General features: G+C 42.0%; 1 protein-coding gene across 3 annotated transcripts in view; it reads left to right on the top strand.

Annotated features, from left to right (window-relative positions):
• The window catches only part of LOC115078928, a 134,205-nt gene that overhangs the window by 1,169 nt on the left and 108,051 nt on the right, over positions 1–24,985 (top strand). The window lies entirely within an intron of this gene.

Genomic DNA, 24,985 nt, shown 5'->3' with positions numbered 1-24,985 from the left:
ACTTATGTAGTACTAAGATGGTACTACAAAAGACCTGCAATATTTTATCAATTCGATGGTTGTTCTCTTAAATATAAAGTATTTAGGGGTAGCATGGAGGGGTGTAGAAGGGCAGTGGAGGGATTGGACAGAAGGGGGGGCAAAGGGAATGGAGGTCGAGTAGGGTGGAACTGAGTAACAGGTTGATCCAGTATCGTCCGCTCGAGGATTGCCCGTCTGTAACGTGCTCGTAGCGCACAATTCGGGCGCGCAAGGCAATTCGGCGATACAGTCTCCAGTTTCACGCGTCCGTATCGCTTCTGAAAACAGACGCATAACCCTTTCCGCACCCGGCATGTAAATGAACGAAAAAGCTGTATAATGAAGGAATTAGCTATTCCCCTGCGATACTGTAACGGGCGCTGATATTATCTCCTCCCTAACCCGCTGTTCTGCCGCGGCCTTAACCTGCTAGTTTACCGCCTCCCCCTAGTAGGAGGTAGTGTAGTGTAGGGTAAAAACATTGCTTACCCGCCCTGGTCCCGTCCGGTCTCCTGCAGCCCCGTCCGGACCGGACGGGGCTGCAGGAGACCGGACGGGACCAGGGCAAAAAAAAACAAACGAAAAAGTAGCAAGGCTCGGGCCTGCTATGGTAAGTGTAAAAAGTGTAAAAAACAAAAAACCTGTGTGTTATATAAAAAAATAAAACAATTTTAAATACCTGTCGGAGGGCCGTGGGTCCAGGCGGCCGGTGGGCGGCGGGCAGCCATCAGCGGCATCCGGTAGTCCCTTCTCCCATCCTCCCTCCCCTGCCTGGATGAGCGCCAAAATCGCACGGGCGGGGCGGCAGCAGGATCCGGGAGCAGCGGGGTCCGGGGGCGGCAGCGGGGTCTGGGGGCGGCAGCGGGGTCCGGGGGGGGGCAGAGGCAGCGGGGTCCGGGGGTGGCAGCGAGATCCGGGGAGCCAGCAGCGGCAGCATGTTTGATCGGGCAGGCAGGTAGGTGGCAAAGTAAAGATGGCCGCCTGCACGGGAAAATCGTGCAATTGGCCGCTGAAGACGTGACGTCACGACGTTTGGCGTCACGGGGTGTGACGTCACGTCTTCAGCGGCCAATTGCACGATTTTCCCGTGCAGGCGGCCATCTTTACTTTGCCACCTACCTGCCTGCCCGATCAAACATGCTGCCGCTGCTGGCTCCCCGGATCTCGCTGCCACCCCCGGACCCCGCTGCCGCTGCCCCCCCCAGACCCCGCTGCCGCTGCCCCCCCGGACCCCGCTGCTGCCTACCCGCCGCTCCCGGATCCTGCTGCCGCCCCCCCCCCCCCCCGCTGCCAACCCGCCCGTGCGATTTTGGCGCTCATCCAGGCAGGGGAGGGAGGGAGGAAGGGAGAAGGGACTACCGGATGCCGCTGATGGCTGCCCACCGGCCGCCTGGACCCACGGCCCTCTGACAGGTATTTAAAATTGTTTTATTTTTTTATATAACACACAGGTTTTTTGTTTTTTACACTTTTTAAACTTTTTTACACTTCCTGGTGCCTGTCATTTCAAATGTCATTTGAAATGACAGGTACCAGCGCACCCAGGTTACTGTATAGGCGCTGTTACAGCGCCTATACAGTAACCTGGGTGCGCTGGTACCTGTCATTTGAAATGACAGGTACCAGCGCACCCAGGTTACTGTATAGGCGCTGTATTAAGCGCCTATACAGTAAAATGGGTTGCGCGGGCATAACCCTTCCCTAACACTTCACAGCCGCGGCATGCATTTGCATGCGATTAGAGGAGAGTATCGGGGAGTTAGTGAAGAGAACTGTGCGTGCGGGGAGGAAGGGTGCGCCTGACACTACCTCACTGTTTTTACCGCGGCCTTACTGGATCGACCTGTAAGGGAGGTAGTTTATGTTTGGTTTGCATCGGAGTAGGCCTGTCGGAAGAGCCATGTCTTCACTCCTTTTGTCTTTTCATGGGAAAGGGGCATCCGAACTTCTGGGTTTTCTAGCCCATTACTGGGCCTGTGGGGAGCTGAGTTTGTCTGGGTATTTCCTGCATGTCTGAGGTGAAGCTCGTAATTGGCAAAGAAGGGGGCGTGTCGGATCAGATTATGAACAGCATTTTGTATGCAGATGTTACGGTACTAATGGCAATAACATATTCCAGCTGTGCTGCTCGTAGTTGCAGAAACATCTCGGGTACTGCTCTAAGTTCTGACTATCTGCCCATTTGTGTTTGGGTGATAGACAGCTGAAAGTTCAATTACAGTTGTCTAATTACTTCCTAACAAATTTGAGGTGAGCTTGGGACTTCCTCTCTGAGGTCATTTGTTCCAGAAATCCATGTAAATACAAGATCTGTGCCATGACCAGAGCACTTGGAAGGCTGTTGTAATGAAGTGGGCCTTGTTTGTATTATTAAAATCATGGCATTCCTTGTGAATTTAGGTGCTCTATAATAATTTGATACTCTCTGATCAAGGCATACTGATCTAGTACCTGTGACCTCCCTCAATAAACCTTGTTCTTCACGCACATCACACATGGTACTATGTATTGTTTAACAAAATGACAAGAGGCAGGGGTGGCACCTTTATAGACCAACCAAGTTATTGAGGCAGGAACTTTCAAGGACAGAGTCTGCTTCGTCTGATGTGGAGATTATGATACTGTTGTGGGTGCCCAGAGCCCCCATGCTTTGTAATAAAGGAGATGAAGAGGCAGTGAAGCACTTTTTAACATGACAGTCATTCTCAGCTTACGTAGACATGGCCATGTTTCACTCTCCTTAGAGCTGCTTCAGGGCATATGTTAGAAATGATATTAAAAAATGCACTTGAACACAACCTCTCTTCTTTTGTCTTGCAACAGTAGAGGAGAGCCACATAAAAGATGGTTGTTAATATTTCCGTTATATTCCCTGAAGCAGCTCTAAGGAAAGCAAAATATTGCTGTGTTGGAATAGTTGAGAAGTTTCATAACTTCTTGCATATAGTGAATTATAATGAACAGAGCTGCAATGGGCTGCATGGCTGGGGCTTTAAAATATGTGACTGCTGCTGGATTAAGCGAGAGTTTCTTTATAAAGAAAATACTTGAAAGGGTTTGTTTTTTCTGTTTTACCTTTTTTTCTTTCTTTTTTATGAGCAATGGCAGTGAAATAGAGGTACGTGAAACACCCAGAGAACAAAAAAGATCCTGGTGTTGTGCTGTCTGAAGCTTGTTATAGTACTAACTGCAATTTTTGTGTCAAACATTTTTTGTTTTAATATTTCAACACTTTTTCACATTTTAAAAACTTTTGAGGGACTTCTGCAACAATATTAAATAAAAAGAAAATTTGTCTTCATGCCATCAATATCTAATTCCACAATGATAATTGGGAGAGGAGTGAAGAGAATAGGAAAAAATAGTGTGTGAAGATACTGGAGCCCACATATTGCTTTACCATTAGATGTCTTAGACACAGGAGAATGTTTCTTCAAGAATCTTGCTAGTTGAGAAGGCTCATAAAAGACAAAATAAACTACCTCGTATTTCAAAAGGCATTTTGCAGAATATTTTAAAAAGAAATCTGCTAAAGACAGCCTGCTCACACATTTGTCTTTTTTGAGTATCCCTGGGAAAACCTGGAACCGTCCATGTTCTGCCCATAAAGTAAAAATTTTTCTATTTAAAAAAAATCTGTCTGATTCAAGAGCCAAAGATGCCACCAAAGTGGATCTAGGAGCTAGTATGATCAATATCTGGTGAGATTGGTGCCAACTCTAAACTGTTAGTGGAAGTCAGGGTCCTGGAAGAGGGAATATTGTACATTTTTTGACAACCAGGGGTGTAGGCTACCCATGGATATGTAACATTAATGCCTGAGATTTTTTTTTTTTATATCTCCATCAGTCACCAGTTCACTGCTTCGAAAATTAATAAAACATAAGTTTCTGATCCTGGTGGCATTCTCCAAGAATTCCAGTTTGTTCTTAAGCATATTATTTTCCTTAAATCCACATCCAAATTCTGAAGAGTAGCACCCTTCAACTCCAAACCTTTCAGACCAGCAGCATTACTATTGATTTTCTTTTCAAAGTTCTGAAGTTTAGAAACAATTTCAGATGAAAGAGAACATAGCTGATTTAACAACTTATAACAAGCTTCGATCCATGCAGGCACCTTTCATATCTCCCTCAATATGACCTCCTGTGGTGCCTTTGGTGTCCGCATGGAGACTCTCTCATTCAAGTCCCCAAATGGTCATCAAAGGGCAACAGCTGCTGCTTCTCGAGTTTGAGGCCGGGCCACATCAGCCAAGTCTGGAGCTGCTCCAACTCCTAACCTGCTTGGGCCTCTCCCACTCCTCCAAGGCCCAGCTGACTCGCAGCAACTTAGAGGTCGGCAGTGGCTGAGATGGGGTATGCTCCAAAGAGCTCAACAAGGTCTCCAGGACCAGAATTTCCAGTGATACCTCTCCTGACTCTCAGCCTCCAACACTCTCCCAACTGATAGACAAACAAGTCTATGGGACCTGAACTGGGGTAACAGAATCTCCAGGGTAAATTCTTCCCTTCCTCTTAACCATCATGGAATCAAAATGTCTTAGGCCAGAGATAATTTCAGCAGTGGTCAGAAGAAGCACTGTCAGCTACTGCCATCTTTACTCCTCCCTGTAGCACACAAATTCTATTCTTCAGGAATGAAACCTTCCAAGGTGATCCTGCAGGATGACCATTCTTCAGCTTGCAGACTAGCTTTTCTCTTGAAATAAGATCTATCTCCTGGATACAAATAATTACATTATCTGTGCTTGAGATGAGTTTTAGTTCTTCCTGTGGCTCTTCATGCTTCAGAGATAAACACATGCTTTCCCTTTTTGTAGGTCTGATCTGTAAATAAAGACTAATTAAAAACAGGCAAATAAGGGGGACCAATGTTCTTGCTTTGCGTTCATGTCTTGTCATCTTAAGATATTCCAGTTCTTGTGATCTGTTATGACCTGGACTAACACATATTGCCACTCTTTGAATGCTGCTGTGACAACCAACCATTCTTTATCCCAGATAACTGTAGTTCTTCTTGAACAGGGTCAGGTTCCAAGGGTAGTACGCACATCGGTGGAGCATCTCCACAGGGCCTTCACATGAAGATTGAATTGCTCCAGCATGGTTTAGTAGTGGGGTCTGAAGTTACCAGAATTCAGGCTTATATAAAATCTTCAGCTGATTGAAGGCTTTTAAAGTCTCTTCTATCCATGTGAACAAATGCTTCTTCTTTAGAAGCATGGTCAACAGCATTATGAATTTTGGAAATCCCTTAATGAAACTTTTGAAGATGTTGGCAAATCTGATACCATTCTAGCCTCTTAATGTTAGGTGCTGGCTACTCCAGGAATGCCTTGACCTTCCAGATTAAATATGTATCCCCTCTGGTGCACTTCTATCCTAGAAATTCAGTAGTTTTCTAGATTAAAACACACAGTTGACTTTACCAGTAAATGGAATTCTTAATCGCTGTAGGATCCAGAGAATATTTTATTTATTTTATTTATTTATTTAAGGTTTTTTTATACCGGCATTCAAGAACTCGTTCTCATCATGTCTGTTTACAGAAAACAGGGGTGCAAAAATATAACCAAAAACATAAATAAACGTGGAGAAGAGAAGCAGTTACAATTAACAAGGGTTAATGAACTGGGATTGTAAGAAATAAAAGAGATAGAGGAGGATAATTATATACAAGTGTACAATGTAAATAAGGAGTCCTCTATATATACAAGAGAACAAAATAAATATGGAGTCCACTATATACAGCTACTTAGCATAGGAATTATTGATGGATCTTGTTAGGTGGAGTTTGGGAAGGCTTGCCTGAAAAGCCATGTCTTAAGTCTTTTCCTAAACGTTAAGAGGCACGGTTCGTTTCTGAGATCTGGTGGGATAGAGTTCCATAGCGGAGGGCCTGCTGTTGAAAGGGCTCGGTCTCTCAAGGTTATGTGATTAGTAGTTTTTACGGGTGGAACAAGGAGGCATCCTGTGTAGGCTTCCCTAGTCGGTCTTGTTGATTTGTGAACACGGGGAGGAATTTGTAGGTCGATTATGGTATGTTGGTGAATGATTTTGTATAATAATGTGATGGATTTGTAAATTACTCTGAAGTGGATTGGTAACCAGTGGAGGGCTTGAAGGACTGGAGAGATGTGGTCTCTTTTTCTGGTGTTTGTTAGTAGACGTGCTGCTGCGTTTTGGACCATTTGGAGCGGTTTTGTATATGAGGAGGGGAGGCCAAGAAGAGTCGCGTTGCAGTAGTCTAATTTGGAGAAGATGAGGGCTTGGAGAATGGTTCTGAAGTCTTTGCCGTTCATGTTCTACATTGCCTCAGAAGCCCAACATGTCACGATTGGCGATTAGTCCAGCAAGTTTCTGAACATATAATTGGAGATTGAAAGGTGTCTGGTGCATTCTTAAATCCAGATACCATTTCCAGGTGCTCAAAATGCCCAGGTCTGGTTCTGAATACCATCTTTCACTCATCACCCACCCTGATTTTTATCAGATTAGAAGCTGCTAGTAAGTTATATTTGATGAAATATCTGTGCAGTTTGGAGTCTTTCCAACAAATTGTTGATCAGCAGCCGGGGCTATTTATTCTGGATCAGATGCTATTCAAGTCTCAGTAATCCATACATGGTTGTAACAGCCAGTCTGTCTTCAGGATTAAAAAGATTGATGGCCTGATAAACCTCTTAAGGTTCTTGTCTAAATATTCTCATAAGGTCTTCAATTCAGGTTTCAATAATGAATAGATTCTCTCAAAGCAAGCCTTTTTCCTGGTTTCAGGTCAGTTGGGCAGTCATGACCAGTGAGGGTGAAGGTCATTACCAATCGCATCTCAGAACTCCTGATCCTTGACTGGGATGTTTGCTCTCTTCTTCCTGGTAGTTTTTCAATCACTTCCTTTTTTGTTTATGAACAATGGAATGGTCTATGGAATTGTGGGATAACAAATTGTGTGTACTTTCTTCTGGAGAATTCAGTAAGCAGTTGTCCTAAAATGTTTGACAGGAAGTCCACTTCCCATTTCAATCAAATGATTCTCATTTTACAATACTGCAGTCGTGATATAATAGAAAATGGGGTTGAGTGGGCCTTCTGTTCTCATCAAAATGTATTGCTTCTCGATAGCTCTGGTTCAGGCTCATAACAAGCCTGTCTGTCTTCATGGTTACAGATCCCCCAGCTGATGGTGACCTATTAATGGTCTCCACCAACAACATAGTTGCATCAGAATCTGGCACGGTTTTGTGAACTCTGTATCCAGAAACCTGGTTGATGCCCCTGAGTCAATTATAGCCACTTGTGAGGTGGATGGGGTGTTTGCTGTGAAATTCCCAGAGGAAGGATGATCTGCCATGAACCTCATCCCTAAACCATCTTCAGATACTAGGACTGTTTGTTTCTGTATTCTGCAGGACCTATAGCTAACAAATGGTCTGTGAGATGGCATTGCAAGCCATTTTTCTGTCTGAGGGTGACATTCACAGTAGGGTTTTCTCTTGATGTGCTTGCAAACTTTTCATGGTGGTTTCAGGAAGCCGTGACACTGAAACCACAGTAACTCTGCTGGTTTGGAAATGCATACTTAAACTGAAACCTTCAGCTTTCTCTTTTTAATGAAATGCACTGTGGTAACATCATAGAACTTTATTTTTCATTTTAAGGTCAGAAGCGAGTCTTTTTTTTTTTTCTAGAGTTTTTCTTTTATTAGAGGTGTCTATTTCCTGTTGTGTTGAATTCCTGCCGTAGTTCTTAACCTACTTTGCAAAGGGAGGAAACTCTTATCTTTCCTATTTGGCGTCCCATCCACACCATGTTGGGAAAGGGGGTATTTTTATTTTTTCAGTCCATGTATTTCACACATGTGGTGCAGTCATCTCCCCCTAATAACGTATTTGGTTTTGCATCTGAGTGACATTAGATTTTTATGATATATTGGGTCCATGAGGATCACAGGGGCTATGTCTTGGTGGATTCATGCATTCCCCAAATAAGTCATTCCGTTACACTACCCAGCAAACTTTGTTTTCTATCTGATCCACACCAAATTTCCAGGGCATGTTAGCAAGGGATGAGGATTCTGATAGGGGTCTCTTCTTCTTTTTTTTTTTTTCTTTTGATCCACATATTGAACTAATGTTTGCACAGTTGTCATCTCCTGTTATCTTTTTGGTTTCTCATACAGTCCACATCATACTTTCAGGATGTATCAAGCAGTCCACAAGGATCAGGACTGGGTATAGTTGGAGGTCTATGAGGATCATGACAAAAAAATGTTGTGTTCAGTTCTGGAGACCATATCAGTAAAAGGATAAGGACAGAATGGAAGTAGTCAAGAGAAAGCTATCCAAAATAATGTGGGATCTGCACAGGAAGATTTAATAGACGAGGCTGAAAGACCCAAATGTGTGTACTCTGGAGGAAAGGAAAGATGGGAGATATGATACAGATTTTCAAATAGCTGAAAGGAATTAATAATGCACAAAAATCAAACCTTTTTTGATGGAAAGGAAGCTGTGAAACTAGGAGTCATGATATGAAACTCCCAGGGGAAAGAGACAGAACCAACATCAGGAAATAGTTCTTCACAGAAAGGCTCGTGGATGCATGGAATGCCCTCCTGGAAGAGGTGGAGAAGACAAGAATGGTAATGGAATTCAGAAGGACATGGGATAAATGTGGAGGATCCATAGTGGCTAGAGAATGGAAAAGAAGAAATGCTGTAACCTGTGTTACACCTAATGTTCACATTTTCTGCACGGGAGTACTTGCACGGACCAGAAACTATTACACACAACAGAATTTATGGAGCAACCATGGCAGTCATTATCCTAAGCAACTTGCTGGGCAGACTGGATGGATCATTTTGGTCCTTATCTTCCATCATTAACTATGTTACTATGGTGCCTTTCTGTACTAGTCATTGGCCATGGTATGGATACCAAGTCGACTCTGGTCCACTTCAATAAATGTTTAGTCTGTAAGGTGCCACCAGCCTCTGTTTCTGTCTTTCGGTGGTATGTTAGCTACTTAATCATATTTTGTCTTGTAGGAAGCATGGAAACACTGTTACCTGTTCTCTTTTCAGCTTCAGATCTTCCTTAGCCATAAAATGTTTCTTAGAAAAATGTGTTCACTACTTCTAATCATTTTTTAGTGCTGCCTGACATGCACAGTGCTGTACAAATGTACAGACAGTCCTTGCTCTGTAGAGCTTGCAGTCTATTCAAGCCACACTCTCCCAGAAGAACTCTACCATATGCATGACTCCACTCGCTTCAGCAACCAAATGAAAGCCTGGCTCTTAAGAACATAAGAACATAAGAAAATGCCATACTGGGTCAGACCAAGGGTCCATCAAGCCCAGCATCCTGTTTCCAACAGTGGCCAATCCAGGCCATAAGAACCTGGCAAGTACCCAAAAACTAAGTCTATTCCATGTAACCATTGCTAATGGCAGTGGCTATTCTCTAAGTGAACCTAATAGCAGGTAATGGACTTCTCCTCCAAGAACTTATCCAATCCTTTTTTAAACACAGCTATACTACCTGCACGAACCACATTCTCTGGCAACAAATTCCAGAGTTTAATTGTGCGTTGAGTAAAAAAGAACTTTCTCCGATTAGTTTTAAATGTGCCCCATGCTAACTTCATGGAGTGTCCCCTAGTCCTTCTACTATCTGAAAGAGTAAATAACCGATTCACATCTACCCGTTCTAGACCTCTCATGATTTTAAACACCTCTATCATATCCCCCCTCAGTCGTCTCTTCTCCAAGCTGAAAAGTCCTAATCTCTTTAGTCTTTCCTCATAGGGGAGTTGTTCCATTCCCCTTATCATTTTGGTAGCCCTTCTCTGTACCTTCTCCATCGCAATTATATCTTTTTTGAGATGCGGCGACCAGAATTGTACACAGTATTCAAGGTGCGGTCTCACCATGGAGCGATACAGAGGCATTATGACATTTTCCGTTTTATTCATCATTCCTTTTCTAATAATTCCCAACATTCTGTTTGCTTTTTTGACTGCCGCAGCACACTGAACCGACGATTTCAATGTGTTATCCACTATGACACCTAGATCTCTTTCTTGGGTTGTAGCACCTAATATGGAACCCAACATCGTGTAATTATAGCATGGGTTATTTTTCCCTATATGCATCACCTTGCACTTTTCCACATTAAATTTCATCTGCCATTTGGATGCCCAATTTTCCAGTCTCACAAGGTCTTCCTGCAATTTATCACAATCTGCTTGTGATTTAACTACTCTGCACAATTTTGTGTCATCTGCAAATTTGATTATCTCACTCGTCGTATTTCTTTCCAGATCATTTATAAATATATTGAACAGTAAGGGTCCCAATACAGATCCCTGAGGCACTCCACTGTCCACTCCCTTCCACTGAGAAAATTGCCCATTTAATCCTACTCTCTGTTTCCTGTCTTTTAGCCAGTTTGCAATCCACGAAAGGACATCGCCACCTATCCCATGACTTTTTACTTTTCCTAGAAGCCTCTCATGAGGAACTTTGTCAAACGCCTTCTGAAAATCCAAGTATACTATATCTACCGGTTCACCTTTATCCACATGTTTATTAACTGCCAAACTCACAATATGCTGCACTCTGGAAGCAAATGAAGCCTGGTACCTGCAGACATCAGAACTAAACTGAGTGCTAGAAACTGCTTGGTGCCTCTATTTTTACTTAGCTTAGTCCTGCTGTTGATTTCTTTCAAGTTTTAGTTCTTGTCTGTATTTTATCTAGTTTAGTCATACTTGTCTCCTTCAGACTAGATTTGTAAGCTGCTACACCCATTATAATAATATGTTCCCACCTTGGGTGAGTTTTGTATTGAAAAAGGTGGATAATCTAAATAAGGCAAACAGAACAAATAAGAGAATTGGACAGTTTCCTTTATTATGAACCATGGTTAAAACCATAATGGATATGAGCAAGGGCGCCAGGCTTAAGATTTCAAAGTAGCTTCAAAACAGTGCTTATTTAGGCTGGGTTAGAATAAGACCAGAAAGGGAGGATGAAGCACTAACTCGGGAAGTCTATTCCAAGCATAAGGAGCATCCCGGTGGAAAGCACAGAGTCTGGAGTTGGCAGTGGTGGAGTAGGGCTTACCTAGTGAGTGGAGATTACAAAGAGGGTTGTAAAGAGAGGAACTACAGCACAAAGGCTCTTGGAGATAAGTAAGCTTGAACTGTATTGCAGGAATGGAAAGGGAACCGGCGTAGCAATGTTCAAAAACGAGAAGTCATGTGGCTGATTTTTAGATGGATGGTAGTGGAGCGACATGGTTCATTGGGAGACCTGTGCGGAGGAGGTTGCAGTAATCCAAGTTGGGAGGTGGTGATACAGTGGATAAGTGTTTGTATTTGGAAAGGAAGAGGTAGATTTTAGTGACGTTGGAGAAAGAGAAACAAAACATTTTAGTGTTTAGCAGTAAAGGGGAGAAGTCAAAGATGACCCCAAGATTTACGGGCTAAGGGGACTGGGAGGATGGTGGTGGTATCCACGGAAGTAGAGAGACAGGGAAGAAGAGACATGGGTTTTGGGGGAAAGATGAGAAGCTCTGTCTTGGCCATGTTGAGTTTAAGGTGGTGGTTGGACATCCAGGTAGCAATGTCAGACAAGCAGGCTGGTGAGATTTCTGCTGTACAGACAGTGAGATGGCAGATTAAGATTACACTTTCAGTTTGTATCCTATTTCACCAAAGGAGCCAGGGCGGCTAGTGACATTTCAAAACATATATATCATATACATTGAATACAACAGCAAATATATTAAATGCAATAACTAATCAAAAGGCAGCTTCATGTGCTTTCTTCCATGTATTGCCAGAATTAGTCATTTCCGTTAGTTACCACAACCGTTTCTGTCAGCTCTTGTATCCTTGCCTGATCCTGAGTACATCAAAAGTGAGCAGGCTTGGTTCTGTTAAACTTTACACCAGGAGAAATCTTTAACAGCCAACCATTAATAGGTTCTGCATTCTCTGCAGAGGTCTTTTAATGATTACATGGGAGTCCATCCATTATTATTCTTTCATCATTTCATCTGTGAGCACTCTTTGTTGTTAGTTGCTTAGGTTTATGTGGACAGCCCATTGCTCAGTCCCATATTATGTAATCTCTAGGTTTTCATATGTAAAATTTTAACAATCAACTTTGAGTGACCTCTGCATTTTCCATAATGGTCTGTTAATAATTACGATGGGTCAGCATGCACTGCATGTCATACTCATATTTAGTAGTTTGCTTTCCTTATTTCCTTGTAGAAAAGCCCACCAAACATGATAGGGGCGAACCTCACTCTTCTGGCCCATCCCTCCTCAGGACCATGCATACACAGGCATTGGTGCCACACATAACTAAGGGTATTGCTTCTGTATACAAATCCTAGTAACTGAATTGGATCTGTTGCTGTGGTCTAACATTATATTGCTTTCCTGCTCCTGGCTGGCTGAGTGGCTCTCCCTGCACTCAAGGCTAGTAGTCTGAGTTGGCACAGTCCATTCAAGCAGGTTTATCATTAGATGAATGCTTTGAATCTGGGCGTTTTCTTGTGACTTGAGCGGCAGAGATAGCTACCTGTTTTTTGGACTGGCAGTTTTCTACTACTACTTTGGATTCCAGTTTAATTGAAACTGGCCTCTAGTGGACTACATTGCCATGAGTCTGCATTCACCGCTAGTGGGGGTCCTTCATAACAGAAGCAAGGACTGGTTAAGAACAATGATCCATCAAGCCCAACATTCTGTTCCCAATAAAAACCAATCCAGCTCATTTGGAAGAAGTACCCAGCAAATAATGGGCAATACATTCCCTGCTCTTCACTCTCAGCAGTTAGAGGCTGCGTTTCCCAAGCTTATCTGGGTAATAGTAATCAATGATCTTGTTCTCCAGAAACTTGTCCTAACTTTTTTTTTTTTTTTTTTAAGCCTGGCAATGCTATTAGGCTGCACTACTGGTAGCAGATGTATCTCTTTGTCCTAATGCTATTTGAAAGCATAAATAACAAGAAACATAAGAAATTGCCATGCTGGGTCAAGCCAAGGGTCCATCAAGCCCAGCATCCTGTTTCCAACAGAGGCCAAACCAGGCCACCAGAACCTGGCAAGACCCAAACACTAAGAAGATCCCATGCTACTGATGCAATTAATAGCAGTGACTATTCCCTAAGAATAATTGATTAATAGCAGTTAATGGACTTCTCCAATAACTTATCCAAACCTTTTTTGAACCTAGCTACACTAACTGCACTAACCACATCCTCTGGCAACAAATTCCAGAGTTTAATTGTGCGTTGAGTGAAAAAGAACTTACTCCGATTAGTTGTAAATATGTCACATTCTAGCTTCCTGTAGTCCCCCCTAGTCTTTCTAATATCAGAAAGAGTAAATAACAGAGTCACATCTACCTGTTTTGTTTTTTTTAATTCTTTATTTATCAATTATTCAAAGATAGTTACTTTAATACAGAATATAATACAGAATTTGAAAAAGGAGGAAAATTTTCATGTCAGCAAAAAATCTAACAATCATATATATTCATTATTCTGTATTTTACAAATAGGAAACATAGGAGTAGTACTCATATAAGGAGCATAATATAGAATTTACTATAAAGAAAGCATGTAGATCCCTCCTCATTTACTTTCTTCAGCCTGACTCTCTTTCCCCAGCAGTGCATCAAGATGTTCAGGAACCGTAAACACATAATTATGATCTTTATACTTAACAAAGCATTTACATGGATATTTTAATAAAATTGCCCCCCACCCTCAATTACCCTTTTCCTGTAAGTTAAGAATTCCTTTCTCCTTAGTTGTGTTGACTTAACCAAATCCGGATAGATCCAGATTTTTTGCCCGTAAAAACTTTTTTGTCTATTTCTAAAGAAATTTCTTAATACATTTTCCTTGTCTGATATAAACGCAAAGGAAACCAATAATGTGGCTCGATTATCGATATTAATATCTTCCTGCGACTTCATCAAGAAGTCAGTTAAATTCATAGAAGTATCTACTACTCCATCCTTTGAACCCTTAGGTTCTTTACTTTTAACCATTGTATTCAAATAGAAAGCTTTTGTTGTAGTTGGTATACATTTTTCTGGTATCCCTAGTATCTGTACCACATAAGATCTAAATAATTCTGTTGGACTTATTTTTTCCATTTTAGGAAAATTCATAACCCTCAAATTACAAGTGCGGATATGATTTTCTAAAAACTCAATCTTTCTATTTACTTCTCCTTCTGCTTTAATTTGAAGATTTTGAACCTTTTCAATTTGCGTAACACGTTTTTCTATATTAATGATTTGTTTCTTTTGAGTTTCTAACACTTCTGAATTTCTTTTAACCACTATATTTGTTTCCTGTACTACATCGGCAAGTTTCATTATAGACCCATCTAATTTTGCAATATATGTCCATAATGTTTCCATTGTGATGTTCCCGGGTTTTATGATGACCTTTTGAGATTTTCTTTCCACTTTCTTTCCCTTCTGTTTAATATCTTGTTCTGTCCCTTTAATGATCTTTGGGGTACTCTCTTGGTTAGGTGCAAATAGTTGACTACTAATTGCTTCTATTTCTGAAGATATTTCTGGTATGTGGATACTTTCCTGAGATTCTTGATCTTGCCTCTGCTGGGAGATACATGGTGAAACTTGGAGGATGTCACCTCTATCACCAGGTGGGGATGGAATCTCAGGCGCCTCCGGACTAAGCGAGATGTCTTCAGCCATAAGTTGAAGTTGTTGCTCCTCAACTTCAACTACTGCGGCTCCCTCTACGGGGTTATCTTGGGGAGGTTTTAACCATTCCACCACGGTCCTCTGAACTAAATCGGACGAGTCACTAAGAGGTAGCCTTATTTTTGCTTTCCTCTTAGTGTGCAGCATATTGAGTAGCAATAGTAAAAACAAAAATGATTTAATTTCAGAATGGTATAGCGGTTACTCTACAAATTTCAGTACTGTCTCCTAGGAGGGTTAGAGAGATAATTAGCCTACCTGAATCTCCAGTGTCCGAAAAACAATTTTTAAAAGTCTGACGGCAATTCCGGCGAGTCCGGTCAAAGCCGCGCCGTCGGCAGCTGCGCACCGAAGGAGAGCCTTTATATCCACCTCTTCCGGCTCCTCCTTTTAGCGTTGCAGAAGCTGATTGGCTGATGTTACCATCGGGGCAGACAAGCTACCCCCGGGAGTCCAAAACTCAGTCCTGCTGTATAATCCAGGTAATTGAAGGAAAAACGCCTCGATAACGTCCCTCAAAGGCAGGTAGGCAAACCTCTCCTCCTCCACATCTACCCGTTCTAGACCTCTCATGATTTTAAACACCTCTATCATATCCCCCTCAGCCGTCTCTTCTCCAAGCTGAAAAGTCCTAACCTCTTTAGTCTTTCCTCATAGGGGAGCTGTTCCATTCCCCTTATCATTCTGGTCGCCCTTCTCTGTACCTTTTCCATTTCCAAGTTGCGGTGACCAGAATTGTACACAGTATTCAAGGTGCAGTCTCACCATGGAGCGAAATAGAGGCATTATGACATTTTCCGTTTTATTTACCATTCCCTTCCTAATAATTCCCCATCAGCTTGTTCCACCCCACTCATTTTATAGACCTCTATCATATCCCCCCTCAGCCGTCTCTTCTTCAAGCTGAACAGTCCTAACCTCTTTACCCTTTCCTCATAGAGCAGTCATTCCACCCCCTTTAGCATGGTTTTTTCATTTTTTTTGTAATGGGGTGCCCACCACTGAACTCAGTATGCAAGGTGCAGTTACAGCATGGCTTGACACAAAGGCAGTATATCTTCTGGTTTATTTTCTGTTCTACCACTGCTTATTTATGTAAGTATTAGTAGACATATACCACATTGAGCAGATACATATGAGAGGGAGTCCTTGCTCTGAGGAGCTTACAGTCTAGTCAAGAGACATGGGCAAGAAAAATAGACATCAGTAAACATAGACTATGATCACGGAAATCCAGGATTTAAGATTTAAAATCAACTTCAAAGAAGTGGGATTTTGATTTAGCCAAAGAGTGGGCACAGCACACAGTTCAAGAAAACTCTTCCAGACGTACAGCACAACAAGGTGGAAAGCAGGGAGTCAGGAGTTAATGATGGAGAAGGGCACAGATAAAGAGCAGCTTGTCCGATGAATGGAAGTCATGAGGAGGGATGCAGGGGGACATAAGAGAGGAGAGGCAATTTATTTATTTATAATTTTTATATACCAACATTCAGTCTGAGATTTCACATTGGTTTACATTCAGATACTGTAAGTGTTTCCCTATCCCCAGTGGGCTTACAATCTAAGTTTTGTACCTGAAGCAATGGAGGGTAAAGTGACTTGCCCAAGGTCACTAAGAGCCATATTTAATTGGTTACTTAGAGGGAGAAGGAGGTTAATTCGAGTGTTGGTTTCAGTATACAATGGATTTTTTAGACTGATTATATAACAGAGGGAATATATACCCAAGTTTATACACCAGGCTTGTCAGTCAAGGATTATATACAAGGTCTCTAATATATACACCAGGGTTGAATGCCGAGGATTATATACAAGGGATATATATATATATATATATATATACACATATACACACACACGCCTAGGATTATACAAGAGTTATCCATGTAAATGTCGTGGTTGAGTAGAAGATTTACTGGGTCAAATCAGGGGTCCATCAAGCCCAGCATCCTGTGGCCAACCAAGTCACAAGTACCTGGCAAGTACCTAAATATTAAATAGATCCCAAGCTACTATTCCTTATTGATTAATACCAATTTATTTACTTCTCTTCTAGGAACTTTTCCAAACCTTTTTTAAACCCAATTACACTAACTGCCGTTACCACATCCTCTGACAATGAATTACAGAGCTTAAATGTTCTCTGATTTGTTTTAATTTAGCTACTTGCTAACTTCATGGAGTGCCCCCTAGTCCTTTTATTGTCTGACTGTTAACCCGCGTTTGGACGTGCATTTTTGACGCGCTAGCTTTACCCCTTATTCAGTAAGGGGTCGAAAACGAGCATCCAACCCCCCTGAAACTAATAGCGCCCACAACATGCAAATGCATGTTGATGGCCCTATTAGTTATTCCCGCGCGATTCAGTAAGTAAATTGTGCAACCAAGCTGCACATTTTACTTTAAAAAATTAGCGCCTACCCAAAGGTAGGCGCATATTTCTGTCGGTGCCGGGGAAGTGCACAGAAAAGCAGTAAAAACTACTTTTCTGTGCACCCTCCGACCTGATATTAAGTCGGAGGTCCCAAAGTAAAAAACAAATTAAATAAATAAAATCGGCTCGCGGGTCGAAAACCAGACGCTCAATTTTGCCGGAGTCCGGTTTCCAAACCCATGGCTGTCAGCGGGTTTGAGAACAGACGCCAGCAAAATTCAGCGTCTGCTGTCAAACCCGATGACAGCCACCGTTCTTTTTACCGTGGACCCTCATTTAAATACTGAATTGCGCGCACAGTAGAGTGGCCTGTGCACATGCCGGGAGAGTGGGCACTCTCCCGCGACTTTTACTGAAACGGCCTTTGAGAGAGTAAATCTTAAGAACATAAGAAAATGCCATACTGGGTCAGACCAAGGGTCCATCAAACCCAGCATCCTGTTTCCAGCAGTGGCCAATCCAGGCCATAAGAACCTGGCAAGTACCCAAAACTAAGTCTATTCCATGTAACCATTGCTAATGGCAGTGGCTATTCTCTAAGTGAACTTAATAGCAGGTAATGGACTTCTCCTCCAAGAACTTATCCAATCCTTTTTTAAACACAGCTATACTAACTGCACTAACCACATCCCCTGGTAACAAATTCCAGAGTTTAATTGTGCGTTGAGTAAAAAAGAACTTTCTCCGATTGTTTTAAATGTGCCCCATGCTAACTTCATGGAGTGCCCCCTAGTCTTTCTACTATCCGAAAGAGTAAATAACCGATTCACATCTACCCGTTCTAGACCTCTCATGATTTTAAACACCTCTATCATATCCCCCCTCAGCCATCTCTCTCCAAGCTGAACAGTCCTAACCTCTATAGCCTTTCCTCATAGGGAAACAGTTCAATTCTCTTTATCATTTTGGTCAATGTTCTTTGCACTTTCTCCAGTGCAACAATATCTTTTTTGAGATGCAGCAACCAGCACTGCACACAGTATTCAAGGTGCGGTCTCTCAATGGAGCGATACATTGTTTTATTCGCCATTCCCTACCTAATAATTCCTAACATTGTTTGCTTTTTTGACTGCCACAGCACACTGAGCCGACAATTTCAATGTATTATCCACTATGATGCCTAGACCTTTTTTCTGCGTGGTAGGTTCCATATTAGGAGCTAACATCGTGTAACTATAGCAAGGGTTATTTTTCCCTATATGCAACACCTTGCACTTGTCCACATTAAATTTCTTCTGCCATTTGGACGCCCAGTCATCCAGTCTCACAAGGTCCTGCAGTTTATCACAATCCACTTGAGATTTAACTACTCAGCATAATTTAGTGTCATTCGCAAATTTGATCACCTCGCTCGTCGTATCCCTTTCTAGATAATTTGTAAATATATTAAAAATCACTGGTCCAAGTACAGATCCCTGAGGCACTCCACTGTGAAATCTTTTTCCACTGTGAAAATTGACCATTTTAATCCTAATCTGTTTCCTTTCTTTTAACCAGTTTGAAATCCACAAAAGGACATCACCTCCTATCCCATGATTTTTTAGTTTTCTCAGAAGCCTCTCAGGAGGGATTTTGTCGAATACCTTCTGAAAATCCAAATCCATGTACCGGTTCACCTTTGTCCACATGTTTATTCACCCCTTAAAAAAATGTAGGAGATTTGAGGCAAGACTTCCATTGGGTAAAACCATGCTGGCTGTGTCCCATTAAATCATGGCTATCTAAATGTTCTGTGATTTTATTCTTTAATAATTTCCATGATTTTTCCCAGCTATGAAGTCAGGCTCAAGAACATAAGAAATTGCCATGCTGGGTCAGATCACGGTCCATCAAGCCCAGCATCCTGTTTCCATCAGAGGCCAAAACCAGGCCACAAGAACCTGGCAATTACTCAAACACTAAGAAGATCCTGTGCTACTGATGCAATTAATAGCAGTGGCTATTCCCTAAGTAAACTTGATTAATAGCCGTTAATGGACTTCTCCTCCAAGAACTTATCCAAACCTTTTTTTGAACCCAGCTACACTAACTGCACTAACAACATCCTCTGGCAACAAATTCCAGAGCCTTATTGTGCGTTGAGTGAAAAAGAATTTTCTCCGATTAGTCTTAAATGTGCCCCATGCTAACTTCATGGAATGCCCCCTAGTCCTTTTATTATTCGAAAGTGTAAATAACCGAGTCACATCTACTCGTTAAAGACCTCTATCATATCCCCCCTCAGCCGTCTCTTCTCCAAGCTGAACAGCCCTAACCTCTTCAGCCTTTCCTCATACGGGAGCTGTTCCATCCCCTTTATCATTTTCGTTGCCCTTCTCTGTACCTTCTCCATCGCAACTATATCTTTTTTGAGATGTGGCGACCAGAATTGTACAAAGTATTCAAGGTGTGGTCTCACCATGGAGCGATGTAGAGGCATTATGACATTTTCTGTTTTGTTAACCATTCCCTTCCTAATAATTCCTAACATTCTATTTTGCTTTTTTGACTGCTGGAGCACCCTGAGCCGACAATTTTAAAGTATTATCCACTATGATGCCTAGATCTTTTTCCTGGGTGGTAGCTCCTAATATAGAACCTAACATCGTGTAACTACAGCAAGGGTTATTTTTCCCTATATGCAACACCTTGCACTTGTCCACATTAAATTTCATCTGCCATTTGGATGCTTAATCTTCCAGTCTTGCATGTTCCTCCTGTAATGTATCACAGTCTGCTTGTGATTTAACTACTTTGAATAATTTTGTTATCATCAGCAAATTTGATAACCTCACTCGTCACATTCCTTTCCAGATCATTTATATATGTAAGCACCGGTCCAAGTACAGATGCCTGAGGCACTCCACTGTTTACCCTTTTCCACTGAGAAAATTGACCATTTAATCCTACTCTGTTTCCTGTCTTTTAGCCAGTTTGTAATCTATGAAAGGACATCACCACCTATCCCATGACTTTTTAGTTTTCGTAGAAGCCTCTCATGAGGGACTTTGTCAAACGCCTTCTGAAAATCCAAATACACTACATCTACTGGTTCCCCTTTATCCACATGTTTATTAACCCCTTCAAAAAAATGAAGCAGATTTGTTAGGCAAGACTTCCCTTGGTAAATCCATGTTGACTTTGTTCCATTAAATCATGTCTTTCTATATGCTCTACGATTTTGACTTGAGAATAGTTTCCACTATTTTTCCCGGCACTGAAGTTAGGCTCACTGGTCCATAGTTACCCGGATCGCCCCTGGAGCCTTTTTTAAATATTGGGGTTATATTGGCCACCCTCCAGTCTTCAGGTACAATTGATGATTTTAATGATAGGTTCCAAATTTTAACTAATAGATCAGAAATTTCATTTTTTAGTTCCTTCAGTACCCTAGGATGCATACCCATCCAGTCCAGGTGATTTGCTACTCTTTAGTTTGTCAATCTGGCCTACTACATCTTCCAGGTTCACAGTGATTTCATTCAGTTCGTCTGACTTATCACCCCTGAAAACCATCTCTGGAACTGTTATCTCCCCAACTTCCTAATTAGTAAACACAGAAGCAAAGAATTAATTTAGTTTTTCTGCAATGGCCTTATCTTCCCTAAGAGCCCCTTTAACCCCTCTGTCATCTAATGGTCCAACCGACTCCCTCACAGGTTTCTTGCTTTGGATATATTTTAAAAAGTTCTTATTATGAGTTTTTGCTTCTATGGCCAATCTTCATTTCAAATTCTCTCTTCGCCTGTCTTATCAATGTTTTACACTTAACTTGACAATGCTTATGTTTTATCCTATTTTCTTCAGATGGATCCTTCTTCCAATTTTTGAAGGATTTTTTTTGGCTAAAATAGCCTCTTTCACCTCACCTTTTAACTATGATGGTAATCGTTTTTCCTTCCTTCCACCTTTCTTAATGCGTGGAATACATATGGACTGCGCCTCTAGGATTGCATTTTTAAACAATGTCCAAGCCTGTTGAACACTTTTTTTTTTTTTTTTTAAATTTATTCTGTTGAACACTTTTAACCTTTGCAGGAATATAGTTTCCTGGTTTGCCCCTGGAGCCCTTTTTAAATATCAAAGTTAAACTGGCCATCTTCCAGTCTTCAGATATTATACACTGTTATGATACACTGTTTTCTGTACAAATGTTAAATGTTGTTCTGCTTGTTTGTTGGTTAATAAGATATTTATTATTAGTTCTTTGTAATTGTTCACATTCGAAGCTCTGTTAATGTTCTATGTAATTGCTTTCATTTACCGAAGCACTGTTTTTCTGTTCAATGTAAACCGAACTGATTTGTAAACCCTTACAAGAATTTCGGTATATAAAACTGTTAAATAAAATAAATAAATAAATAAATAAATAATGGATGATTTTAATGATAGGTTATAATTAATTGTAATAGGTCTGAAATTTTATTTTTTAGTTCTTTCAGAACCCTGGGGTGTATACCATCCAGTCCAGGTGATTTACTACTCTTCAGTTTGTCAGTCTGGCCTACTACATCTTCCAGTCTCACCGTGATTTGGTTCAGTTCATTTGAATCGTCACCCTTGAAAACTGTCTCTGGAACAGGTATCTTCCCAACATCCTCTTCAGTAAACACAGAAGCAAAGAATTCATTTAGTATTTCCGCAATGGCCTTATCTTCCTTAAGTGCCTGTTTTAACCCCCTGTATCATCTAATGGTCCAACCGACTCTCTTGCAGGCTTTCTGCTTTAAATATATTTTTTAAAGGTTTTATCATTTTTTTTTCTTCTTTTCAAATTCTCTCTTAGCCTGTCTTAGTGACTTACATTTAACTTGCCAATGCTTATGCTTTATCTTATTTTCTTCTGATTGATCCTACTTCCAATTTTTGAATGAATATCTTTTGGCTAATTAGCCTCTTTCACCTCACTTTTTAACTATGCCAGCAATAGTTTGGCCTTCCTTCCACCTTTCTTAATGCATGGAATACATCTGGACTGCGCTTCTAAGATATTTTTTAACAATGTCCATGTCTGTTGGGCACTCTTAACCTTTTTAGCTACACCTTTCAGGTTTTTTAAAACTATTTTTCTCATTTTATCAGTTTCCCTTTTGAAGGTTTAGTGCTAGAGCCGTGGATTTACTTAGGGCACCCTTCCAGTCATTAATTCAAATTTGATCAATTGATCACTATTGCTAAGCGGTCCAACCACAGTTATCTCTCTCAGCAAATCTGTGCTCCACTGAGAATTTGATCTAGAATTGCTTCGTCTCTTGTCTGTTCCTGAACCATTTGCCCCATAAAACTGTCATGTATTCCATCCAGGAACTTTATCTCTCTAGCATTCCTCTGTTACATTTACCCAGTAAATATTGGGGAAATTGAAATCTCCCACTATTACTGTACTACCAATTTGATTAACTTCCCTAATATCTCTTACCATTTCACTGTCCATCTCATCATTTTGGCCAGGTGGATGGTAGTATACTCCTATCACTATACTCTTCCCCAACATTCAAGAGATTTCTACCCATAAAGATTTGATTGTACATTTAGTCTCTTGCAGGATCTTTATCCTGTTGCACTCTATGCCATCCCAGACATAAAGCGCCACCCCGCCACCATGTTGCTCCTCTCTTATTGCAGTATAATGTGTATTCAGGTATAGCACTGCCCAACAGAAATGGCAGAAAAGGACCAAATTGTCCATCCAGTCTGCCCAGCAAGCTTATGGTAATATCTACCGCTCCATATAAGTTACCGTCCAATACCCCTTTACCTCTTGCTGTTGAAGTAGAGAGCAATGTTGGCATTCCATCAACAGTATGAAGGCTTATTGGTTAAGGGTAGCAACCACTACACCAGCAAGTTACCCCCTTGCACTATTTTCTTCATTCCCAACCTCTAGCCTTTAGGAATCCACAGTGTTTTTCCCATGCCCCTTTGAAATTTTTTACTGTTGTCTTCACCACCACCTCTGGAAGGGCATTCCAGGCAACCACCACCCTCTCCATGAAGACATATTTCCTGACATTGATTCTGAGTCATACTCCCTGGAGTTTCATTTAGTGACCCCTAGCTCTACTGATTTCTTTCCAACAGAAAAGGTTTGTTGTTGTTGATTGTGCATCATTAAAACCTTTCAGGAATCTGAAGGTCTTTATCATATCTCCCCTGCACCTACTCTCCTCCATGGTATACATATTTAGATCCTTCAATTTCTCCTCATAAGTCATTTGATGGAGACCCCCACCATTTTGATCGTCCTTCTCTGGGTCGCCTCCATCTTGTTTCTGTCCCTTTTGAGATAAGGTCTTCAAAACTGAACACAGTACTCCAGGTGAGGTGTCATCAAGGCAGTACAAGGGGATTATCACCTCCTTTTTCTTACGGGTTATTCCTCTCTCTATGCAGCCCAGCATTCATTTGGCTTTAGCTATCGCCTTGTCGCATTGCTTCACTGCCTTCAGATTGCTAGACACTATCACCCCAAAGTGTCTCTCTTGCTCCGTGCACAACAGTCCTTCACCCACCATCACATACAACTCTTTTGGATTACCATACCCCAGATGCAATGCTCTTGCACGTCTTGTCATTGAATCCCAGCTGCTATGTATTCGACCACTGTTCAAGCTTCCTTAAATTGCGTCTCGTTCTCTACTTCTGGCATGTCCACTCTGTTGCAGATCTTAGTATCGTCTCCAAATAGACCAACTTAACCTTCTATCACTTCCGCAATGATGCTCAGAAAGATACTGAACAGAACTGGTCCCAACACCGATCCCTGTGGCACTCCACTTAATGCTGTTCTCTCGTCACAGTAGGTTCCATTTAGCATCATGCTGTCTTCTGATGTCAATCAGTTTGTAATCCACGCACTACTTTAGCACTCATTCCCAAGCTTCTCATTTTATTCATGAGTCTTCTATGTGGGACCGTATCAAAAGCTTTACTAAAATCCAAGTAAATCACATTGGGCCAGATTTTCAAAGGGGTACGTGCGTACCCCCCGAAAACATGGCCCAAACACCCCCTGCGCGCACCGAGCCTATGTTGCATAGGCTTCCGGGACGCGCTTTGGGGGGGCGTGTCAAGGGGGTGTGACGCATTAGCGCGTCATCTGGGGTCGGCACCACGGGCATGGTTTTGGGCCGGGCGTGGTTTCGGCCTGGGGGTGTTCCGGGGGCGTGGCCGTGGCCTCCGAACCGGACCCTGGAGCGCAGCAGCCGGCCCAGCACGCGCAATGTTACGCCTGCTTCGAGCAGGCGTAACTTTCATGATAGAGGTAGGGGGGATTTAGATAGGGCCGGGGGGGGTTAGGTAGGGGAAGGTGGGGGGAGGGAAAGGAGGCAGGCTGCCGATTTTGGGCAGCCTTGCACGCCGACCCCAGATTTTAATGGATACGCGCATATCTATTGAAATTCCGTGTACTCTTGTTCGTGCCTAGTGTGCGAACAAAAGCACGTGTGTGCACAGATTTATAAAATCTGCCCCATAGAGCGCTCTTCCCTGCTCCAATTCTCTAGTCACCCAATCAAAAAAATCAGATATGTCTGTCAGGCCCTTAGATTGAGCAACCCACCGGATTGTAGATAATACACTATCCTTTCCTTCAGCAGAGTTTCCATTAATTTTCCCACCACCACCGAGGTGAGGCTAACCGGCCTATACTTTCCAGCCTCCTCTCTGATCCCACTCTTGTGAAGCGGGACCACCACCGCTCTTCTCCAATCTTGTGGCATCACTCCCGTTTCAAGGGATCTATTGAACAGGTGTCACAGCAGATCTGCCAGCACATCT

Source organism: Rhinatrema bivittatum, chromosome 1, assembly GCF_901001135.1.
Source record: "Rhinatrema bivittatum chromosome 1, aRhiBiv1.1, whole genome shotgun sequence".
Lineage (NCBI taxonomy): Eukaryota > Metazoa > Chordata > Amphibia > Gymnophiona > Rhinatrematidae > Rhinatrema > Rhinatrema bivittatum.
Note: the sequence above shows the minus strand (reverse complement) of the source record. Positions and strands in the feature narration are given on the sequence as shown.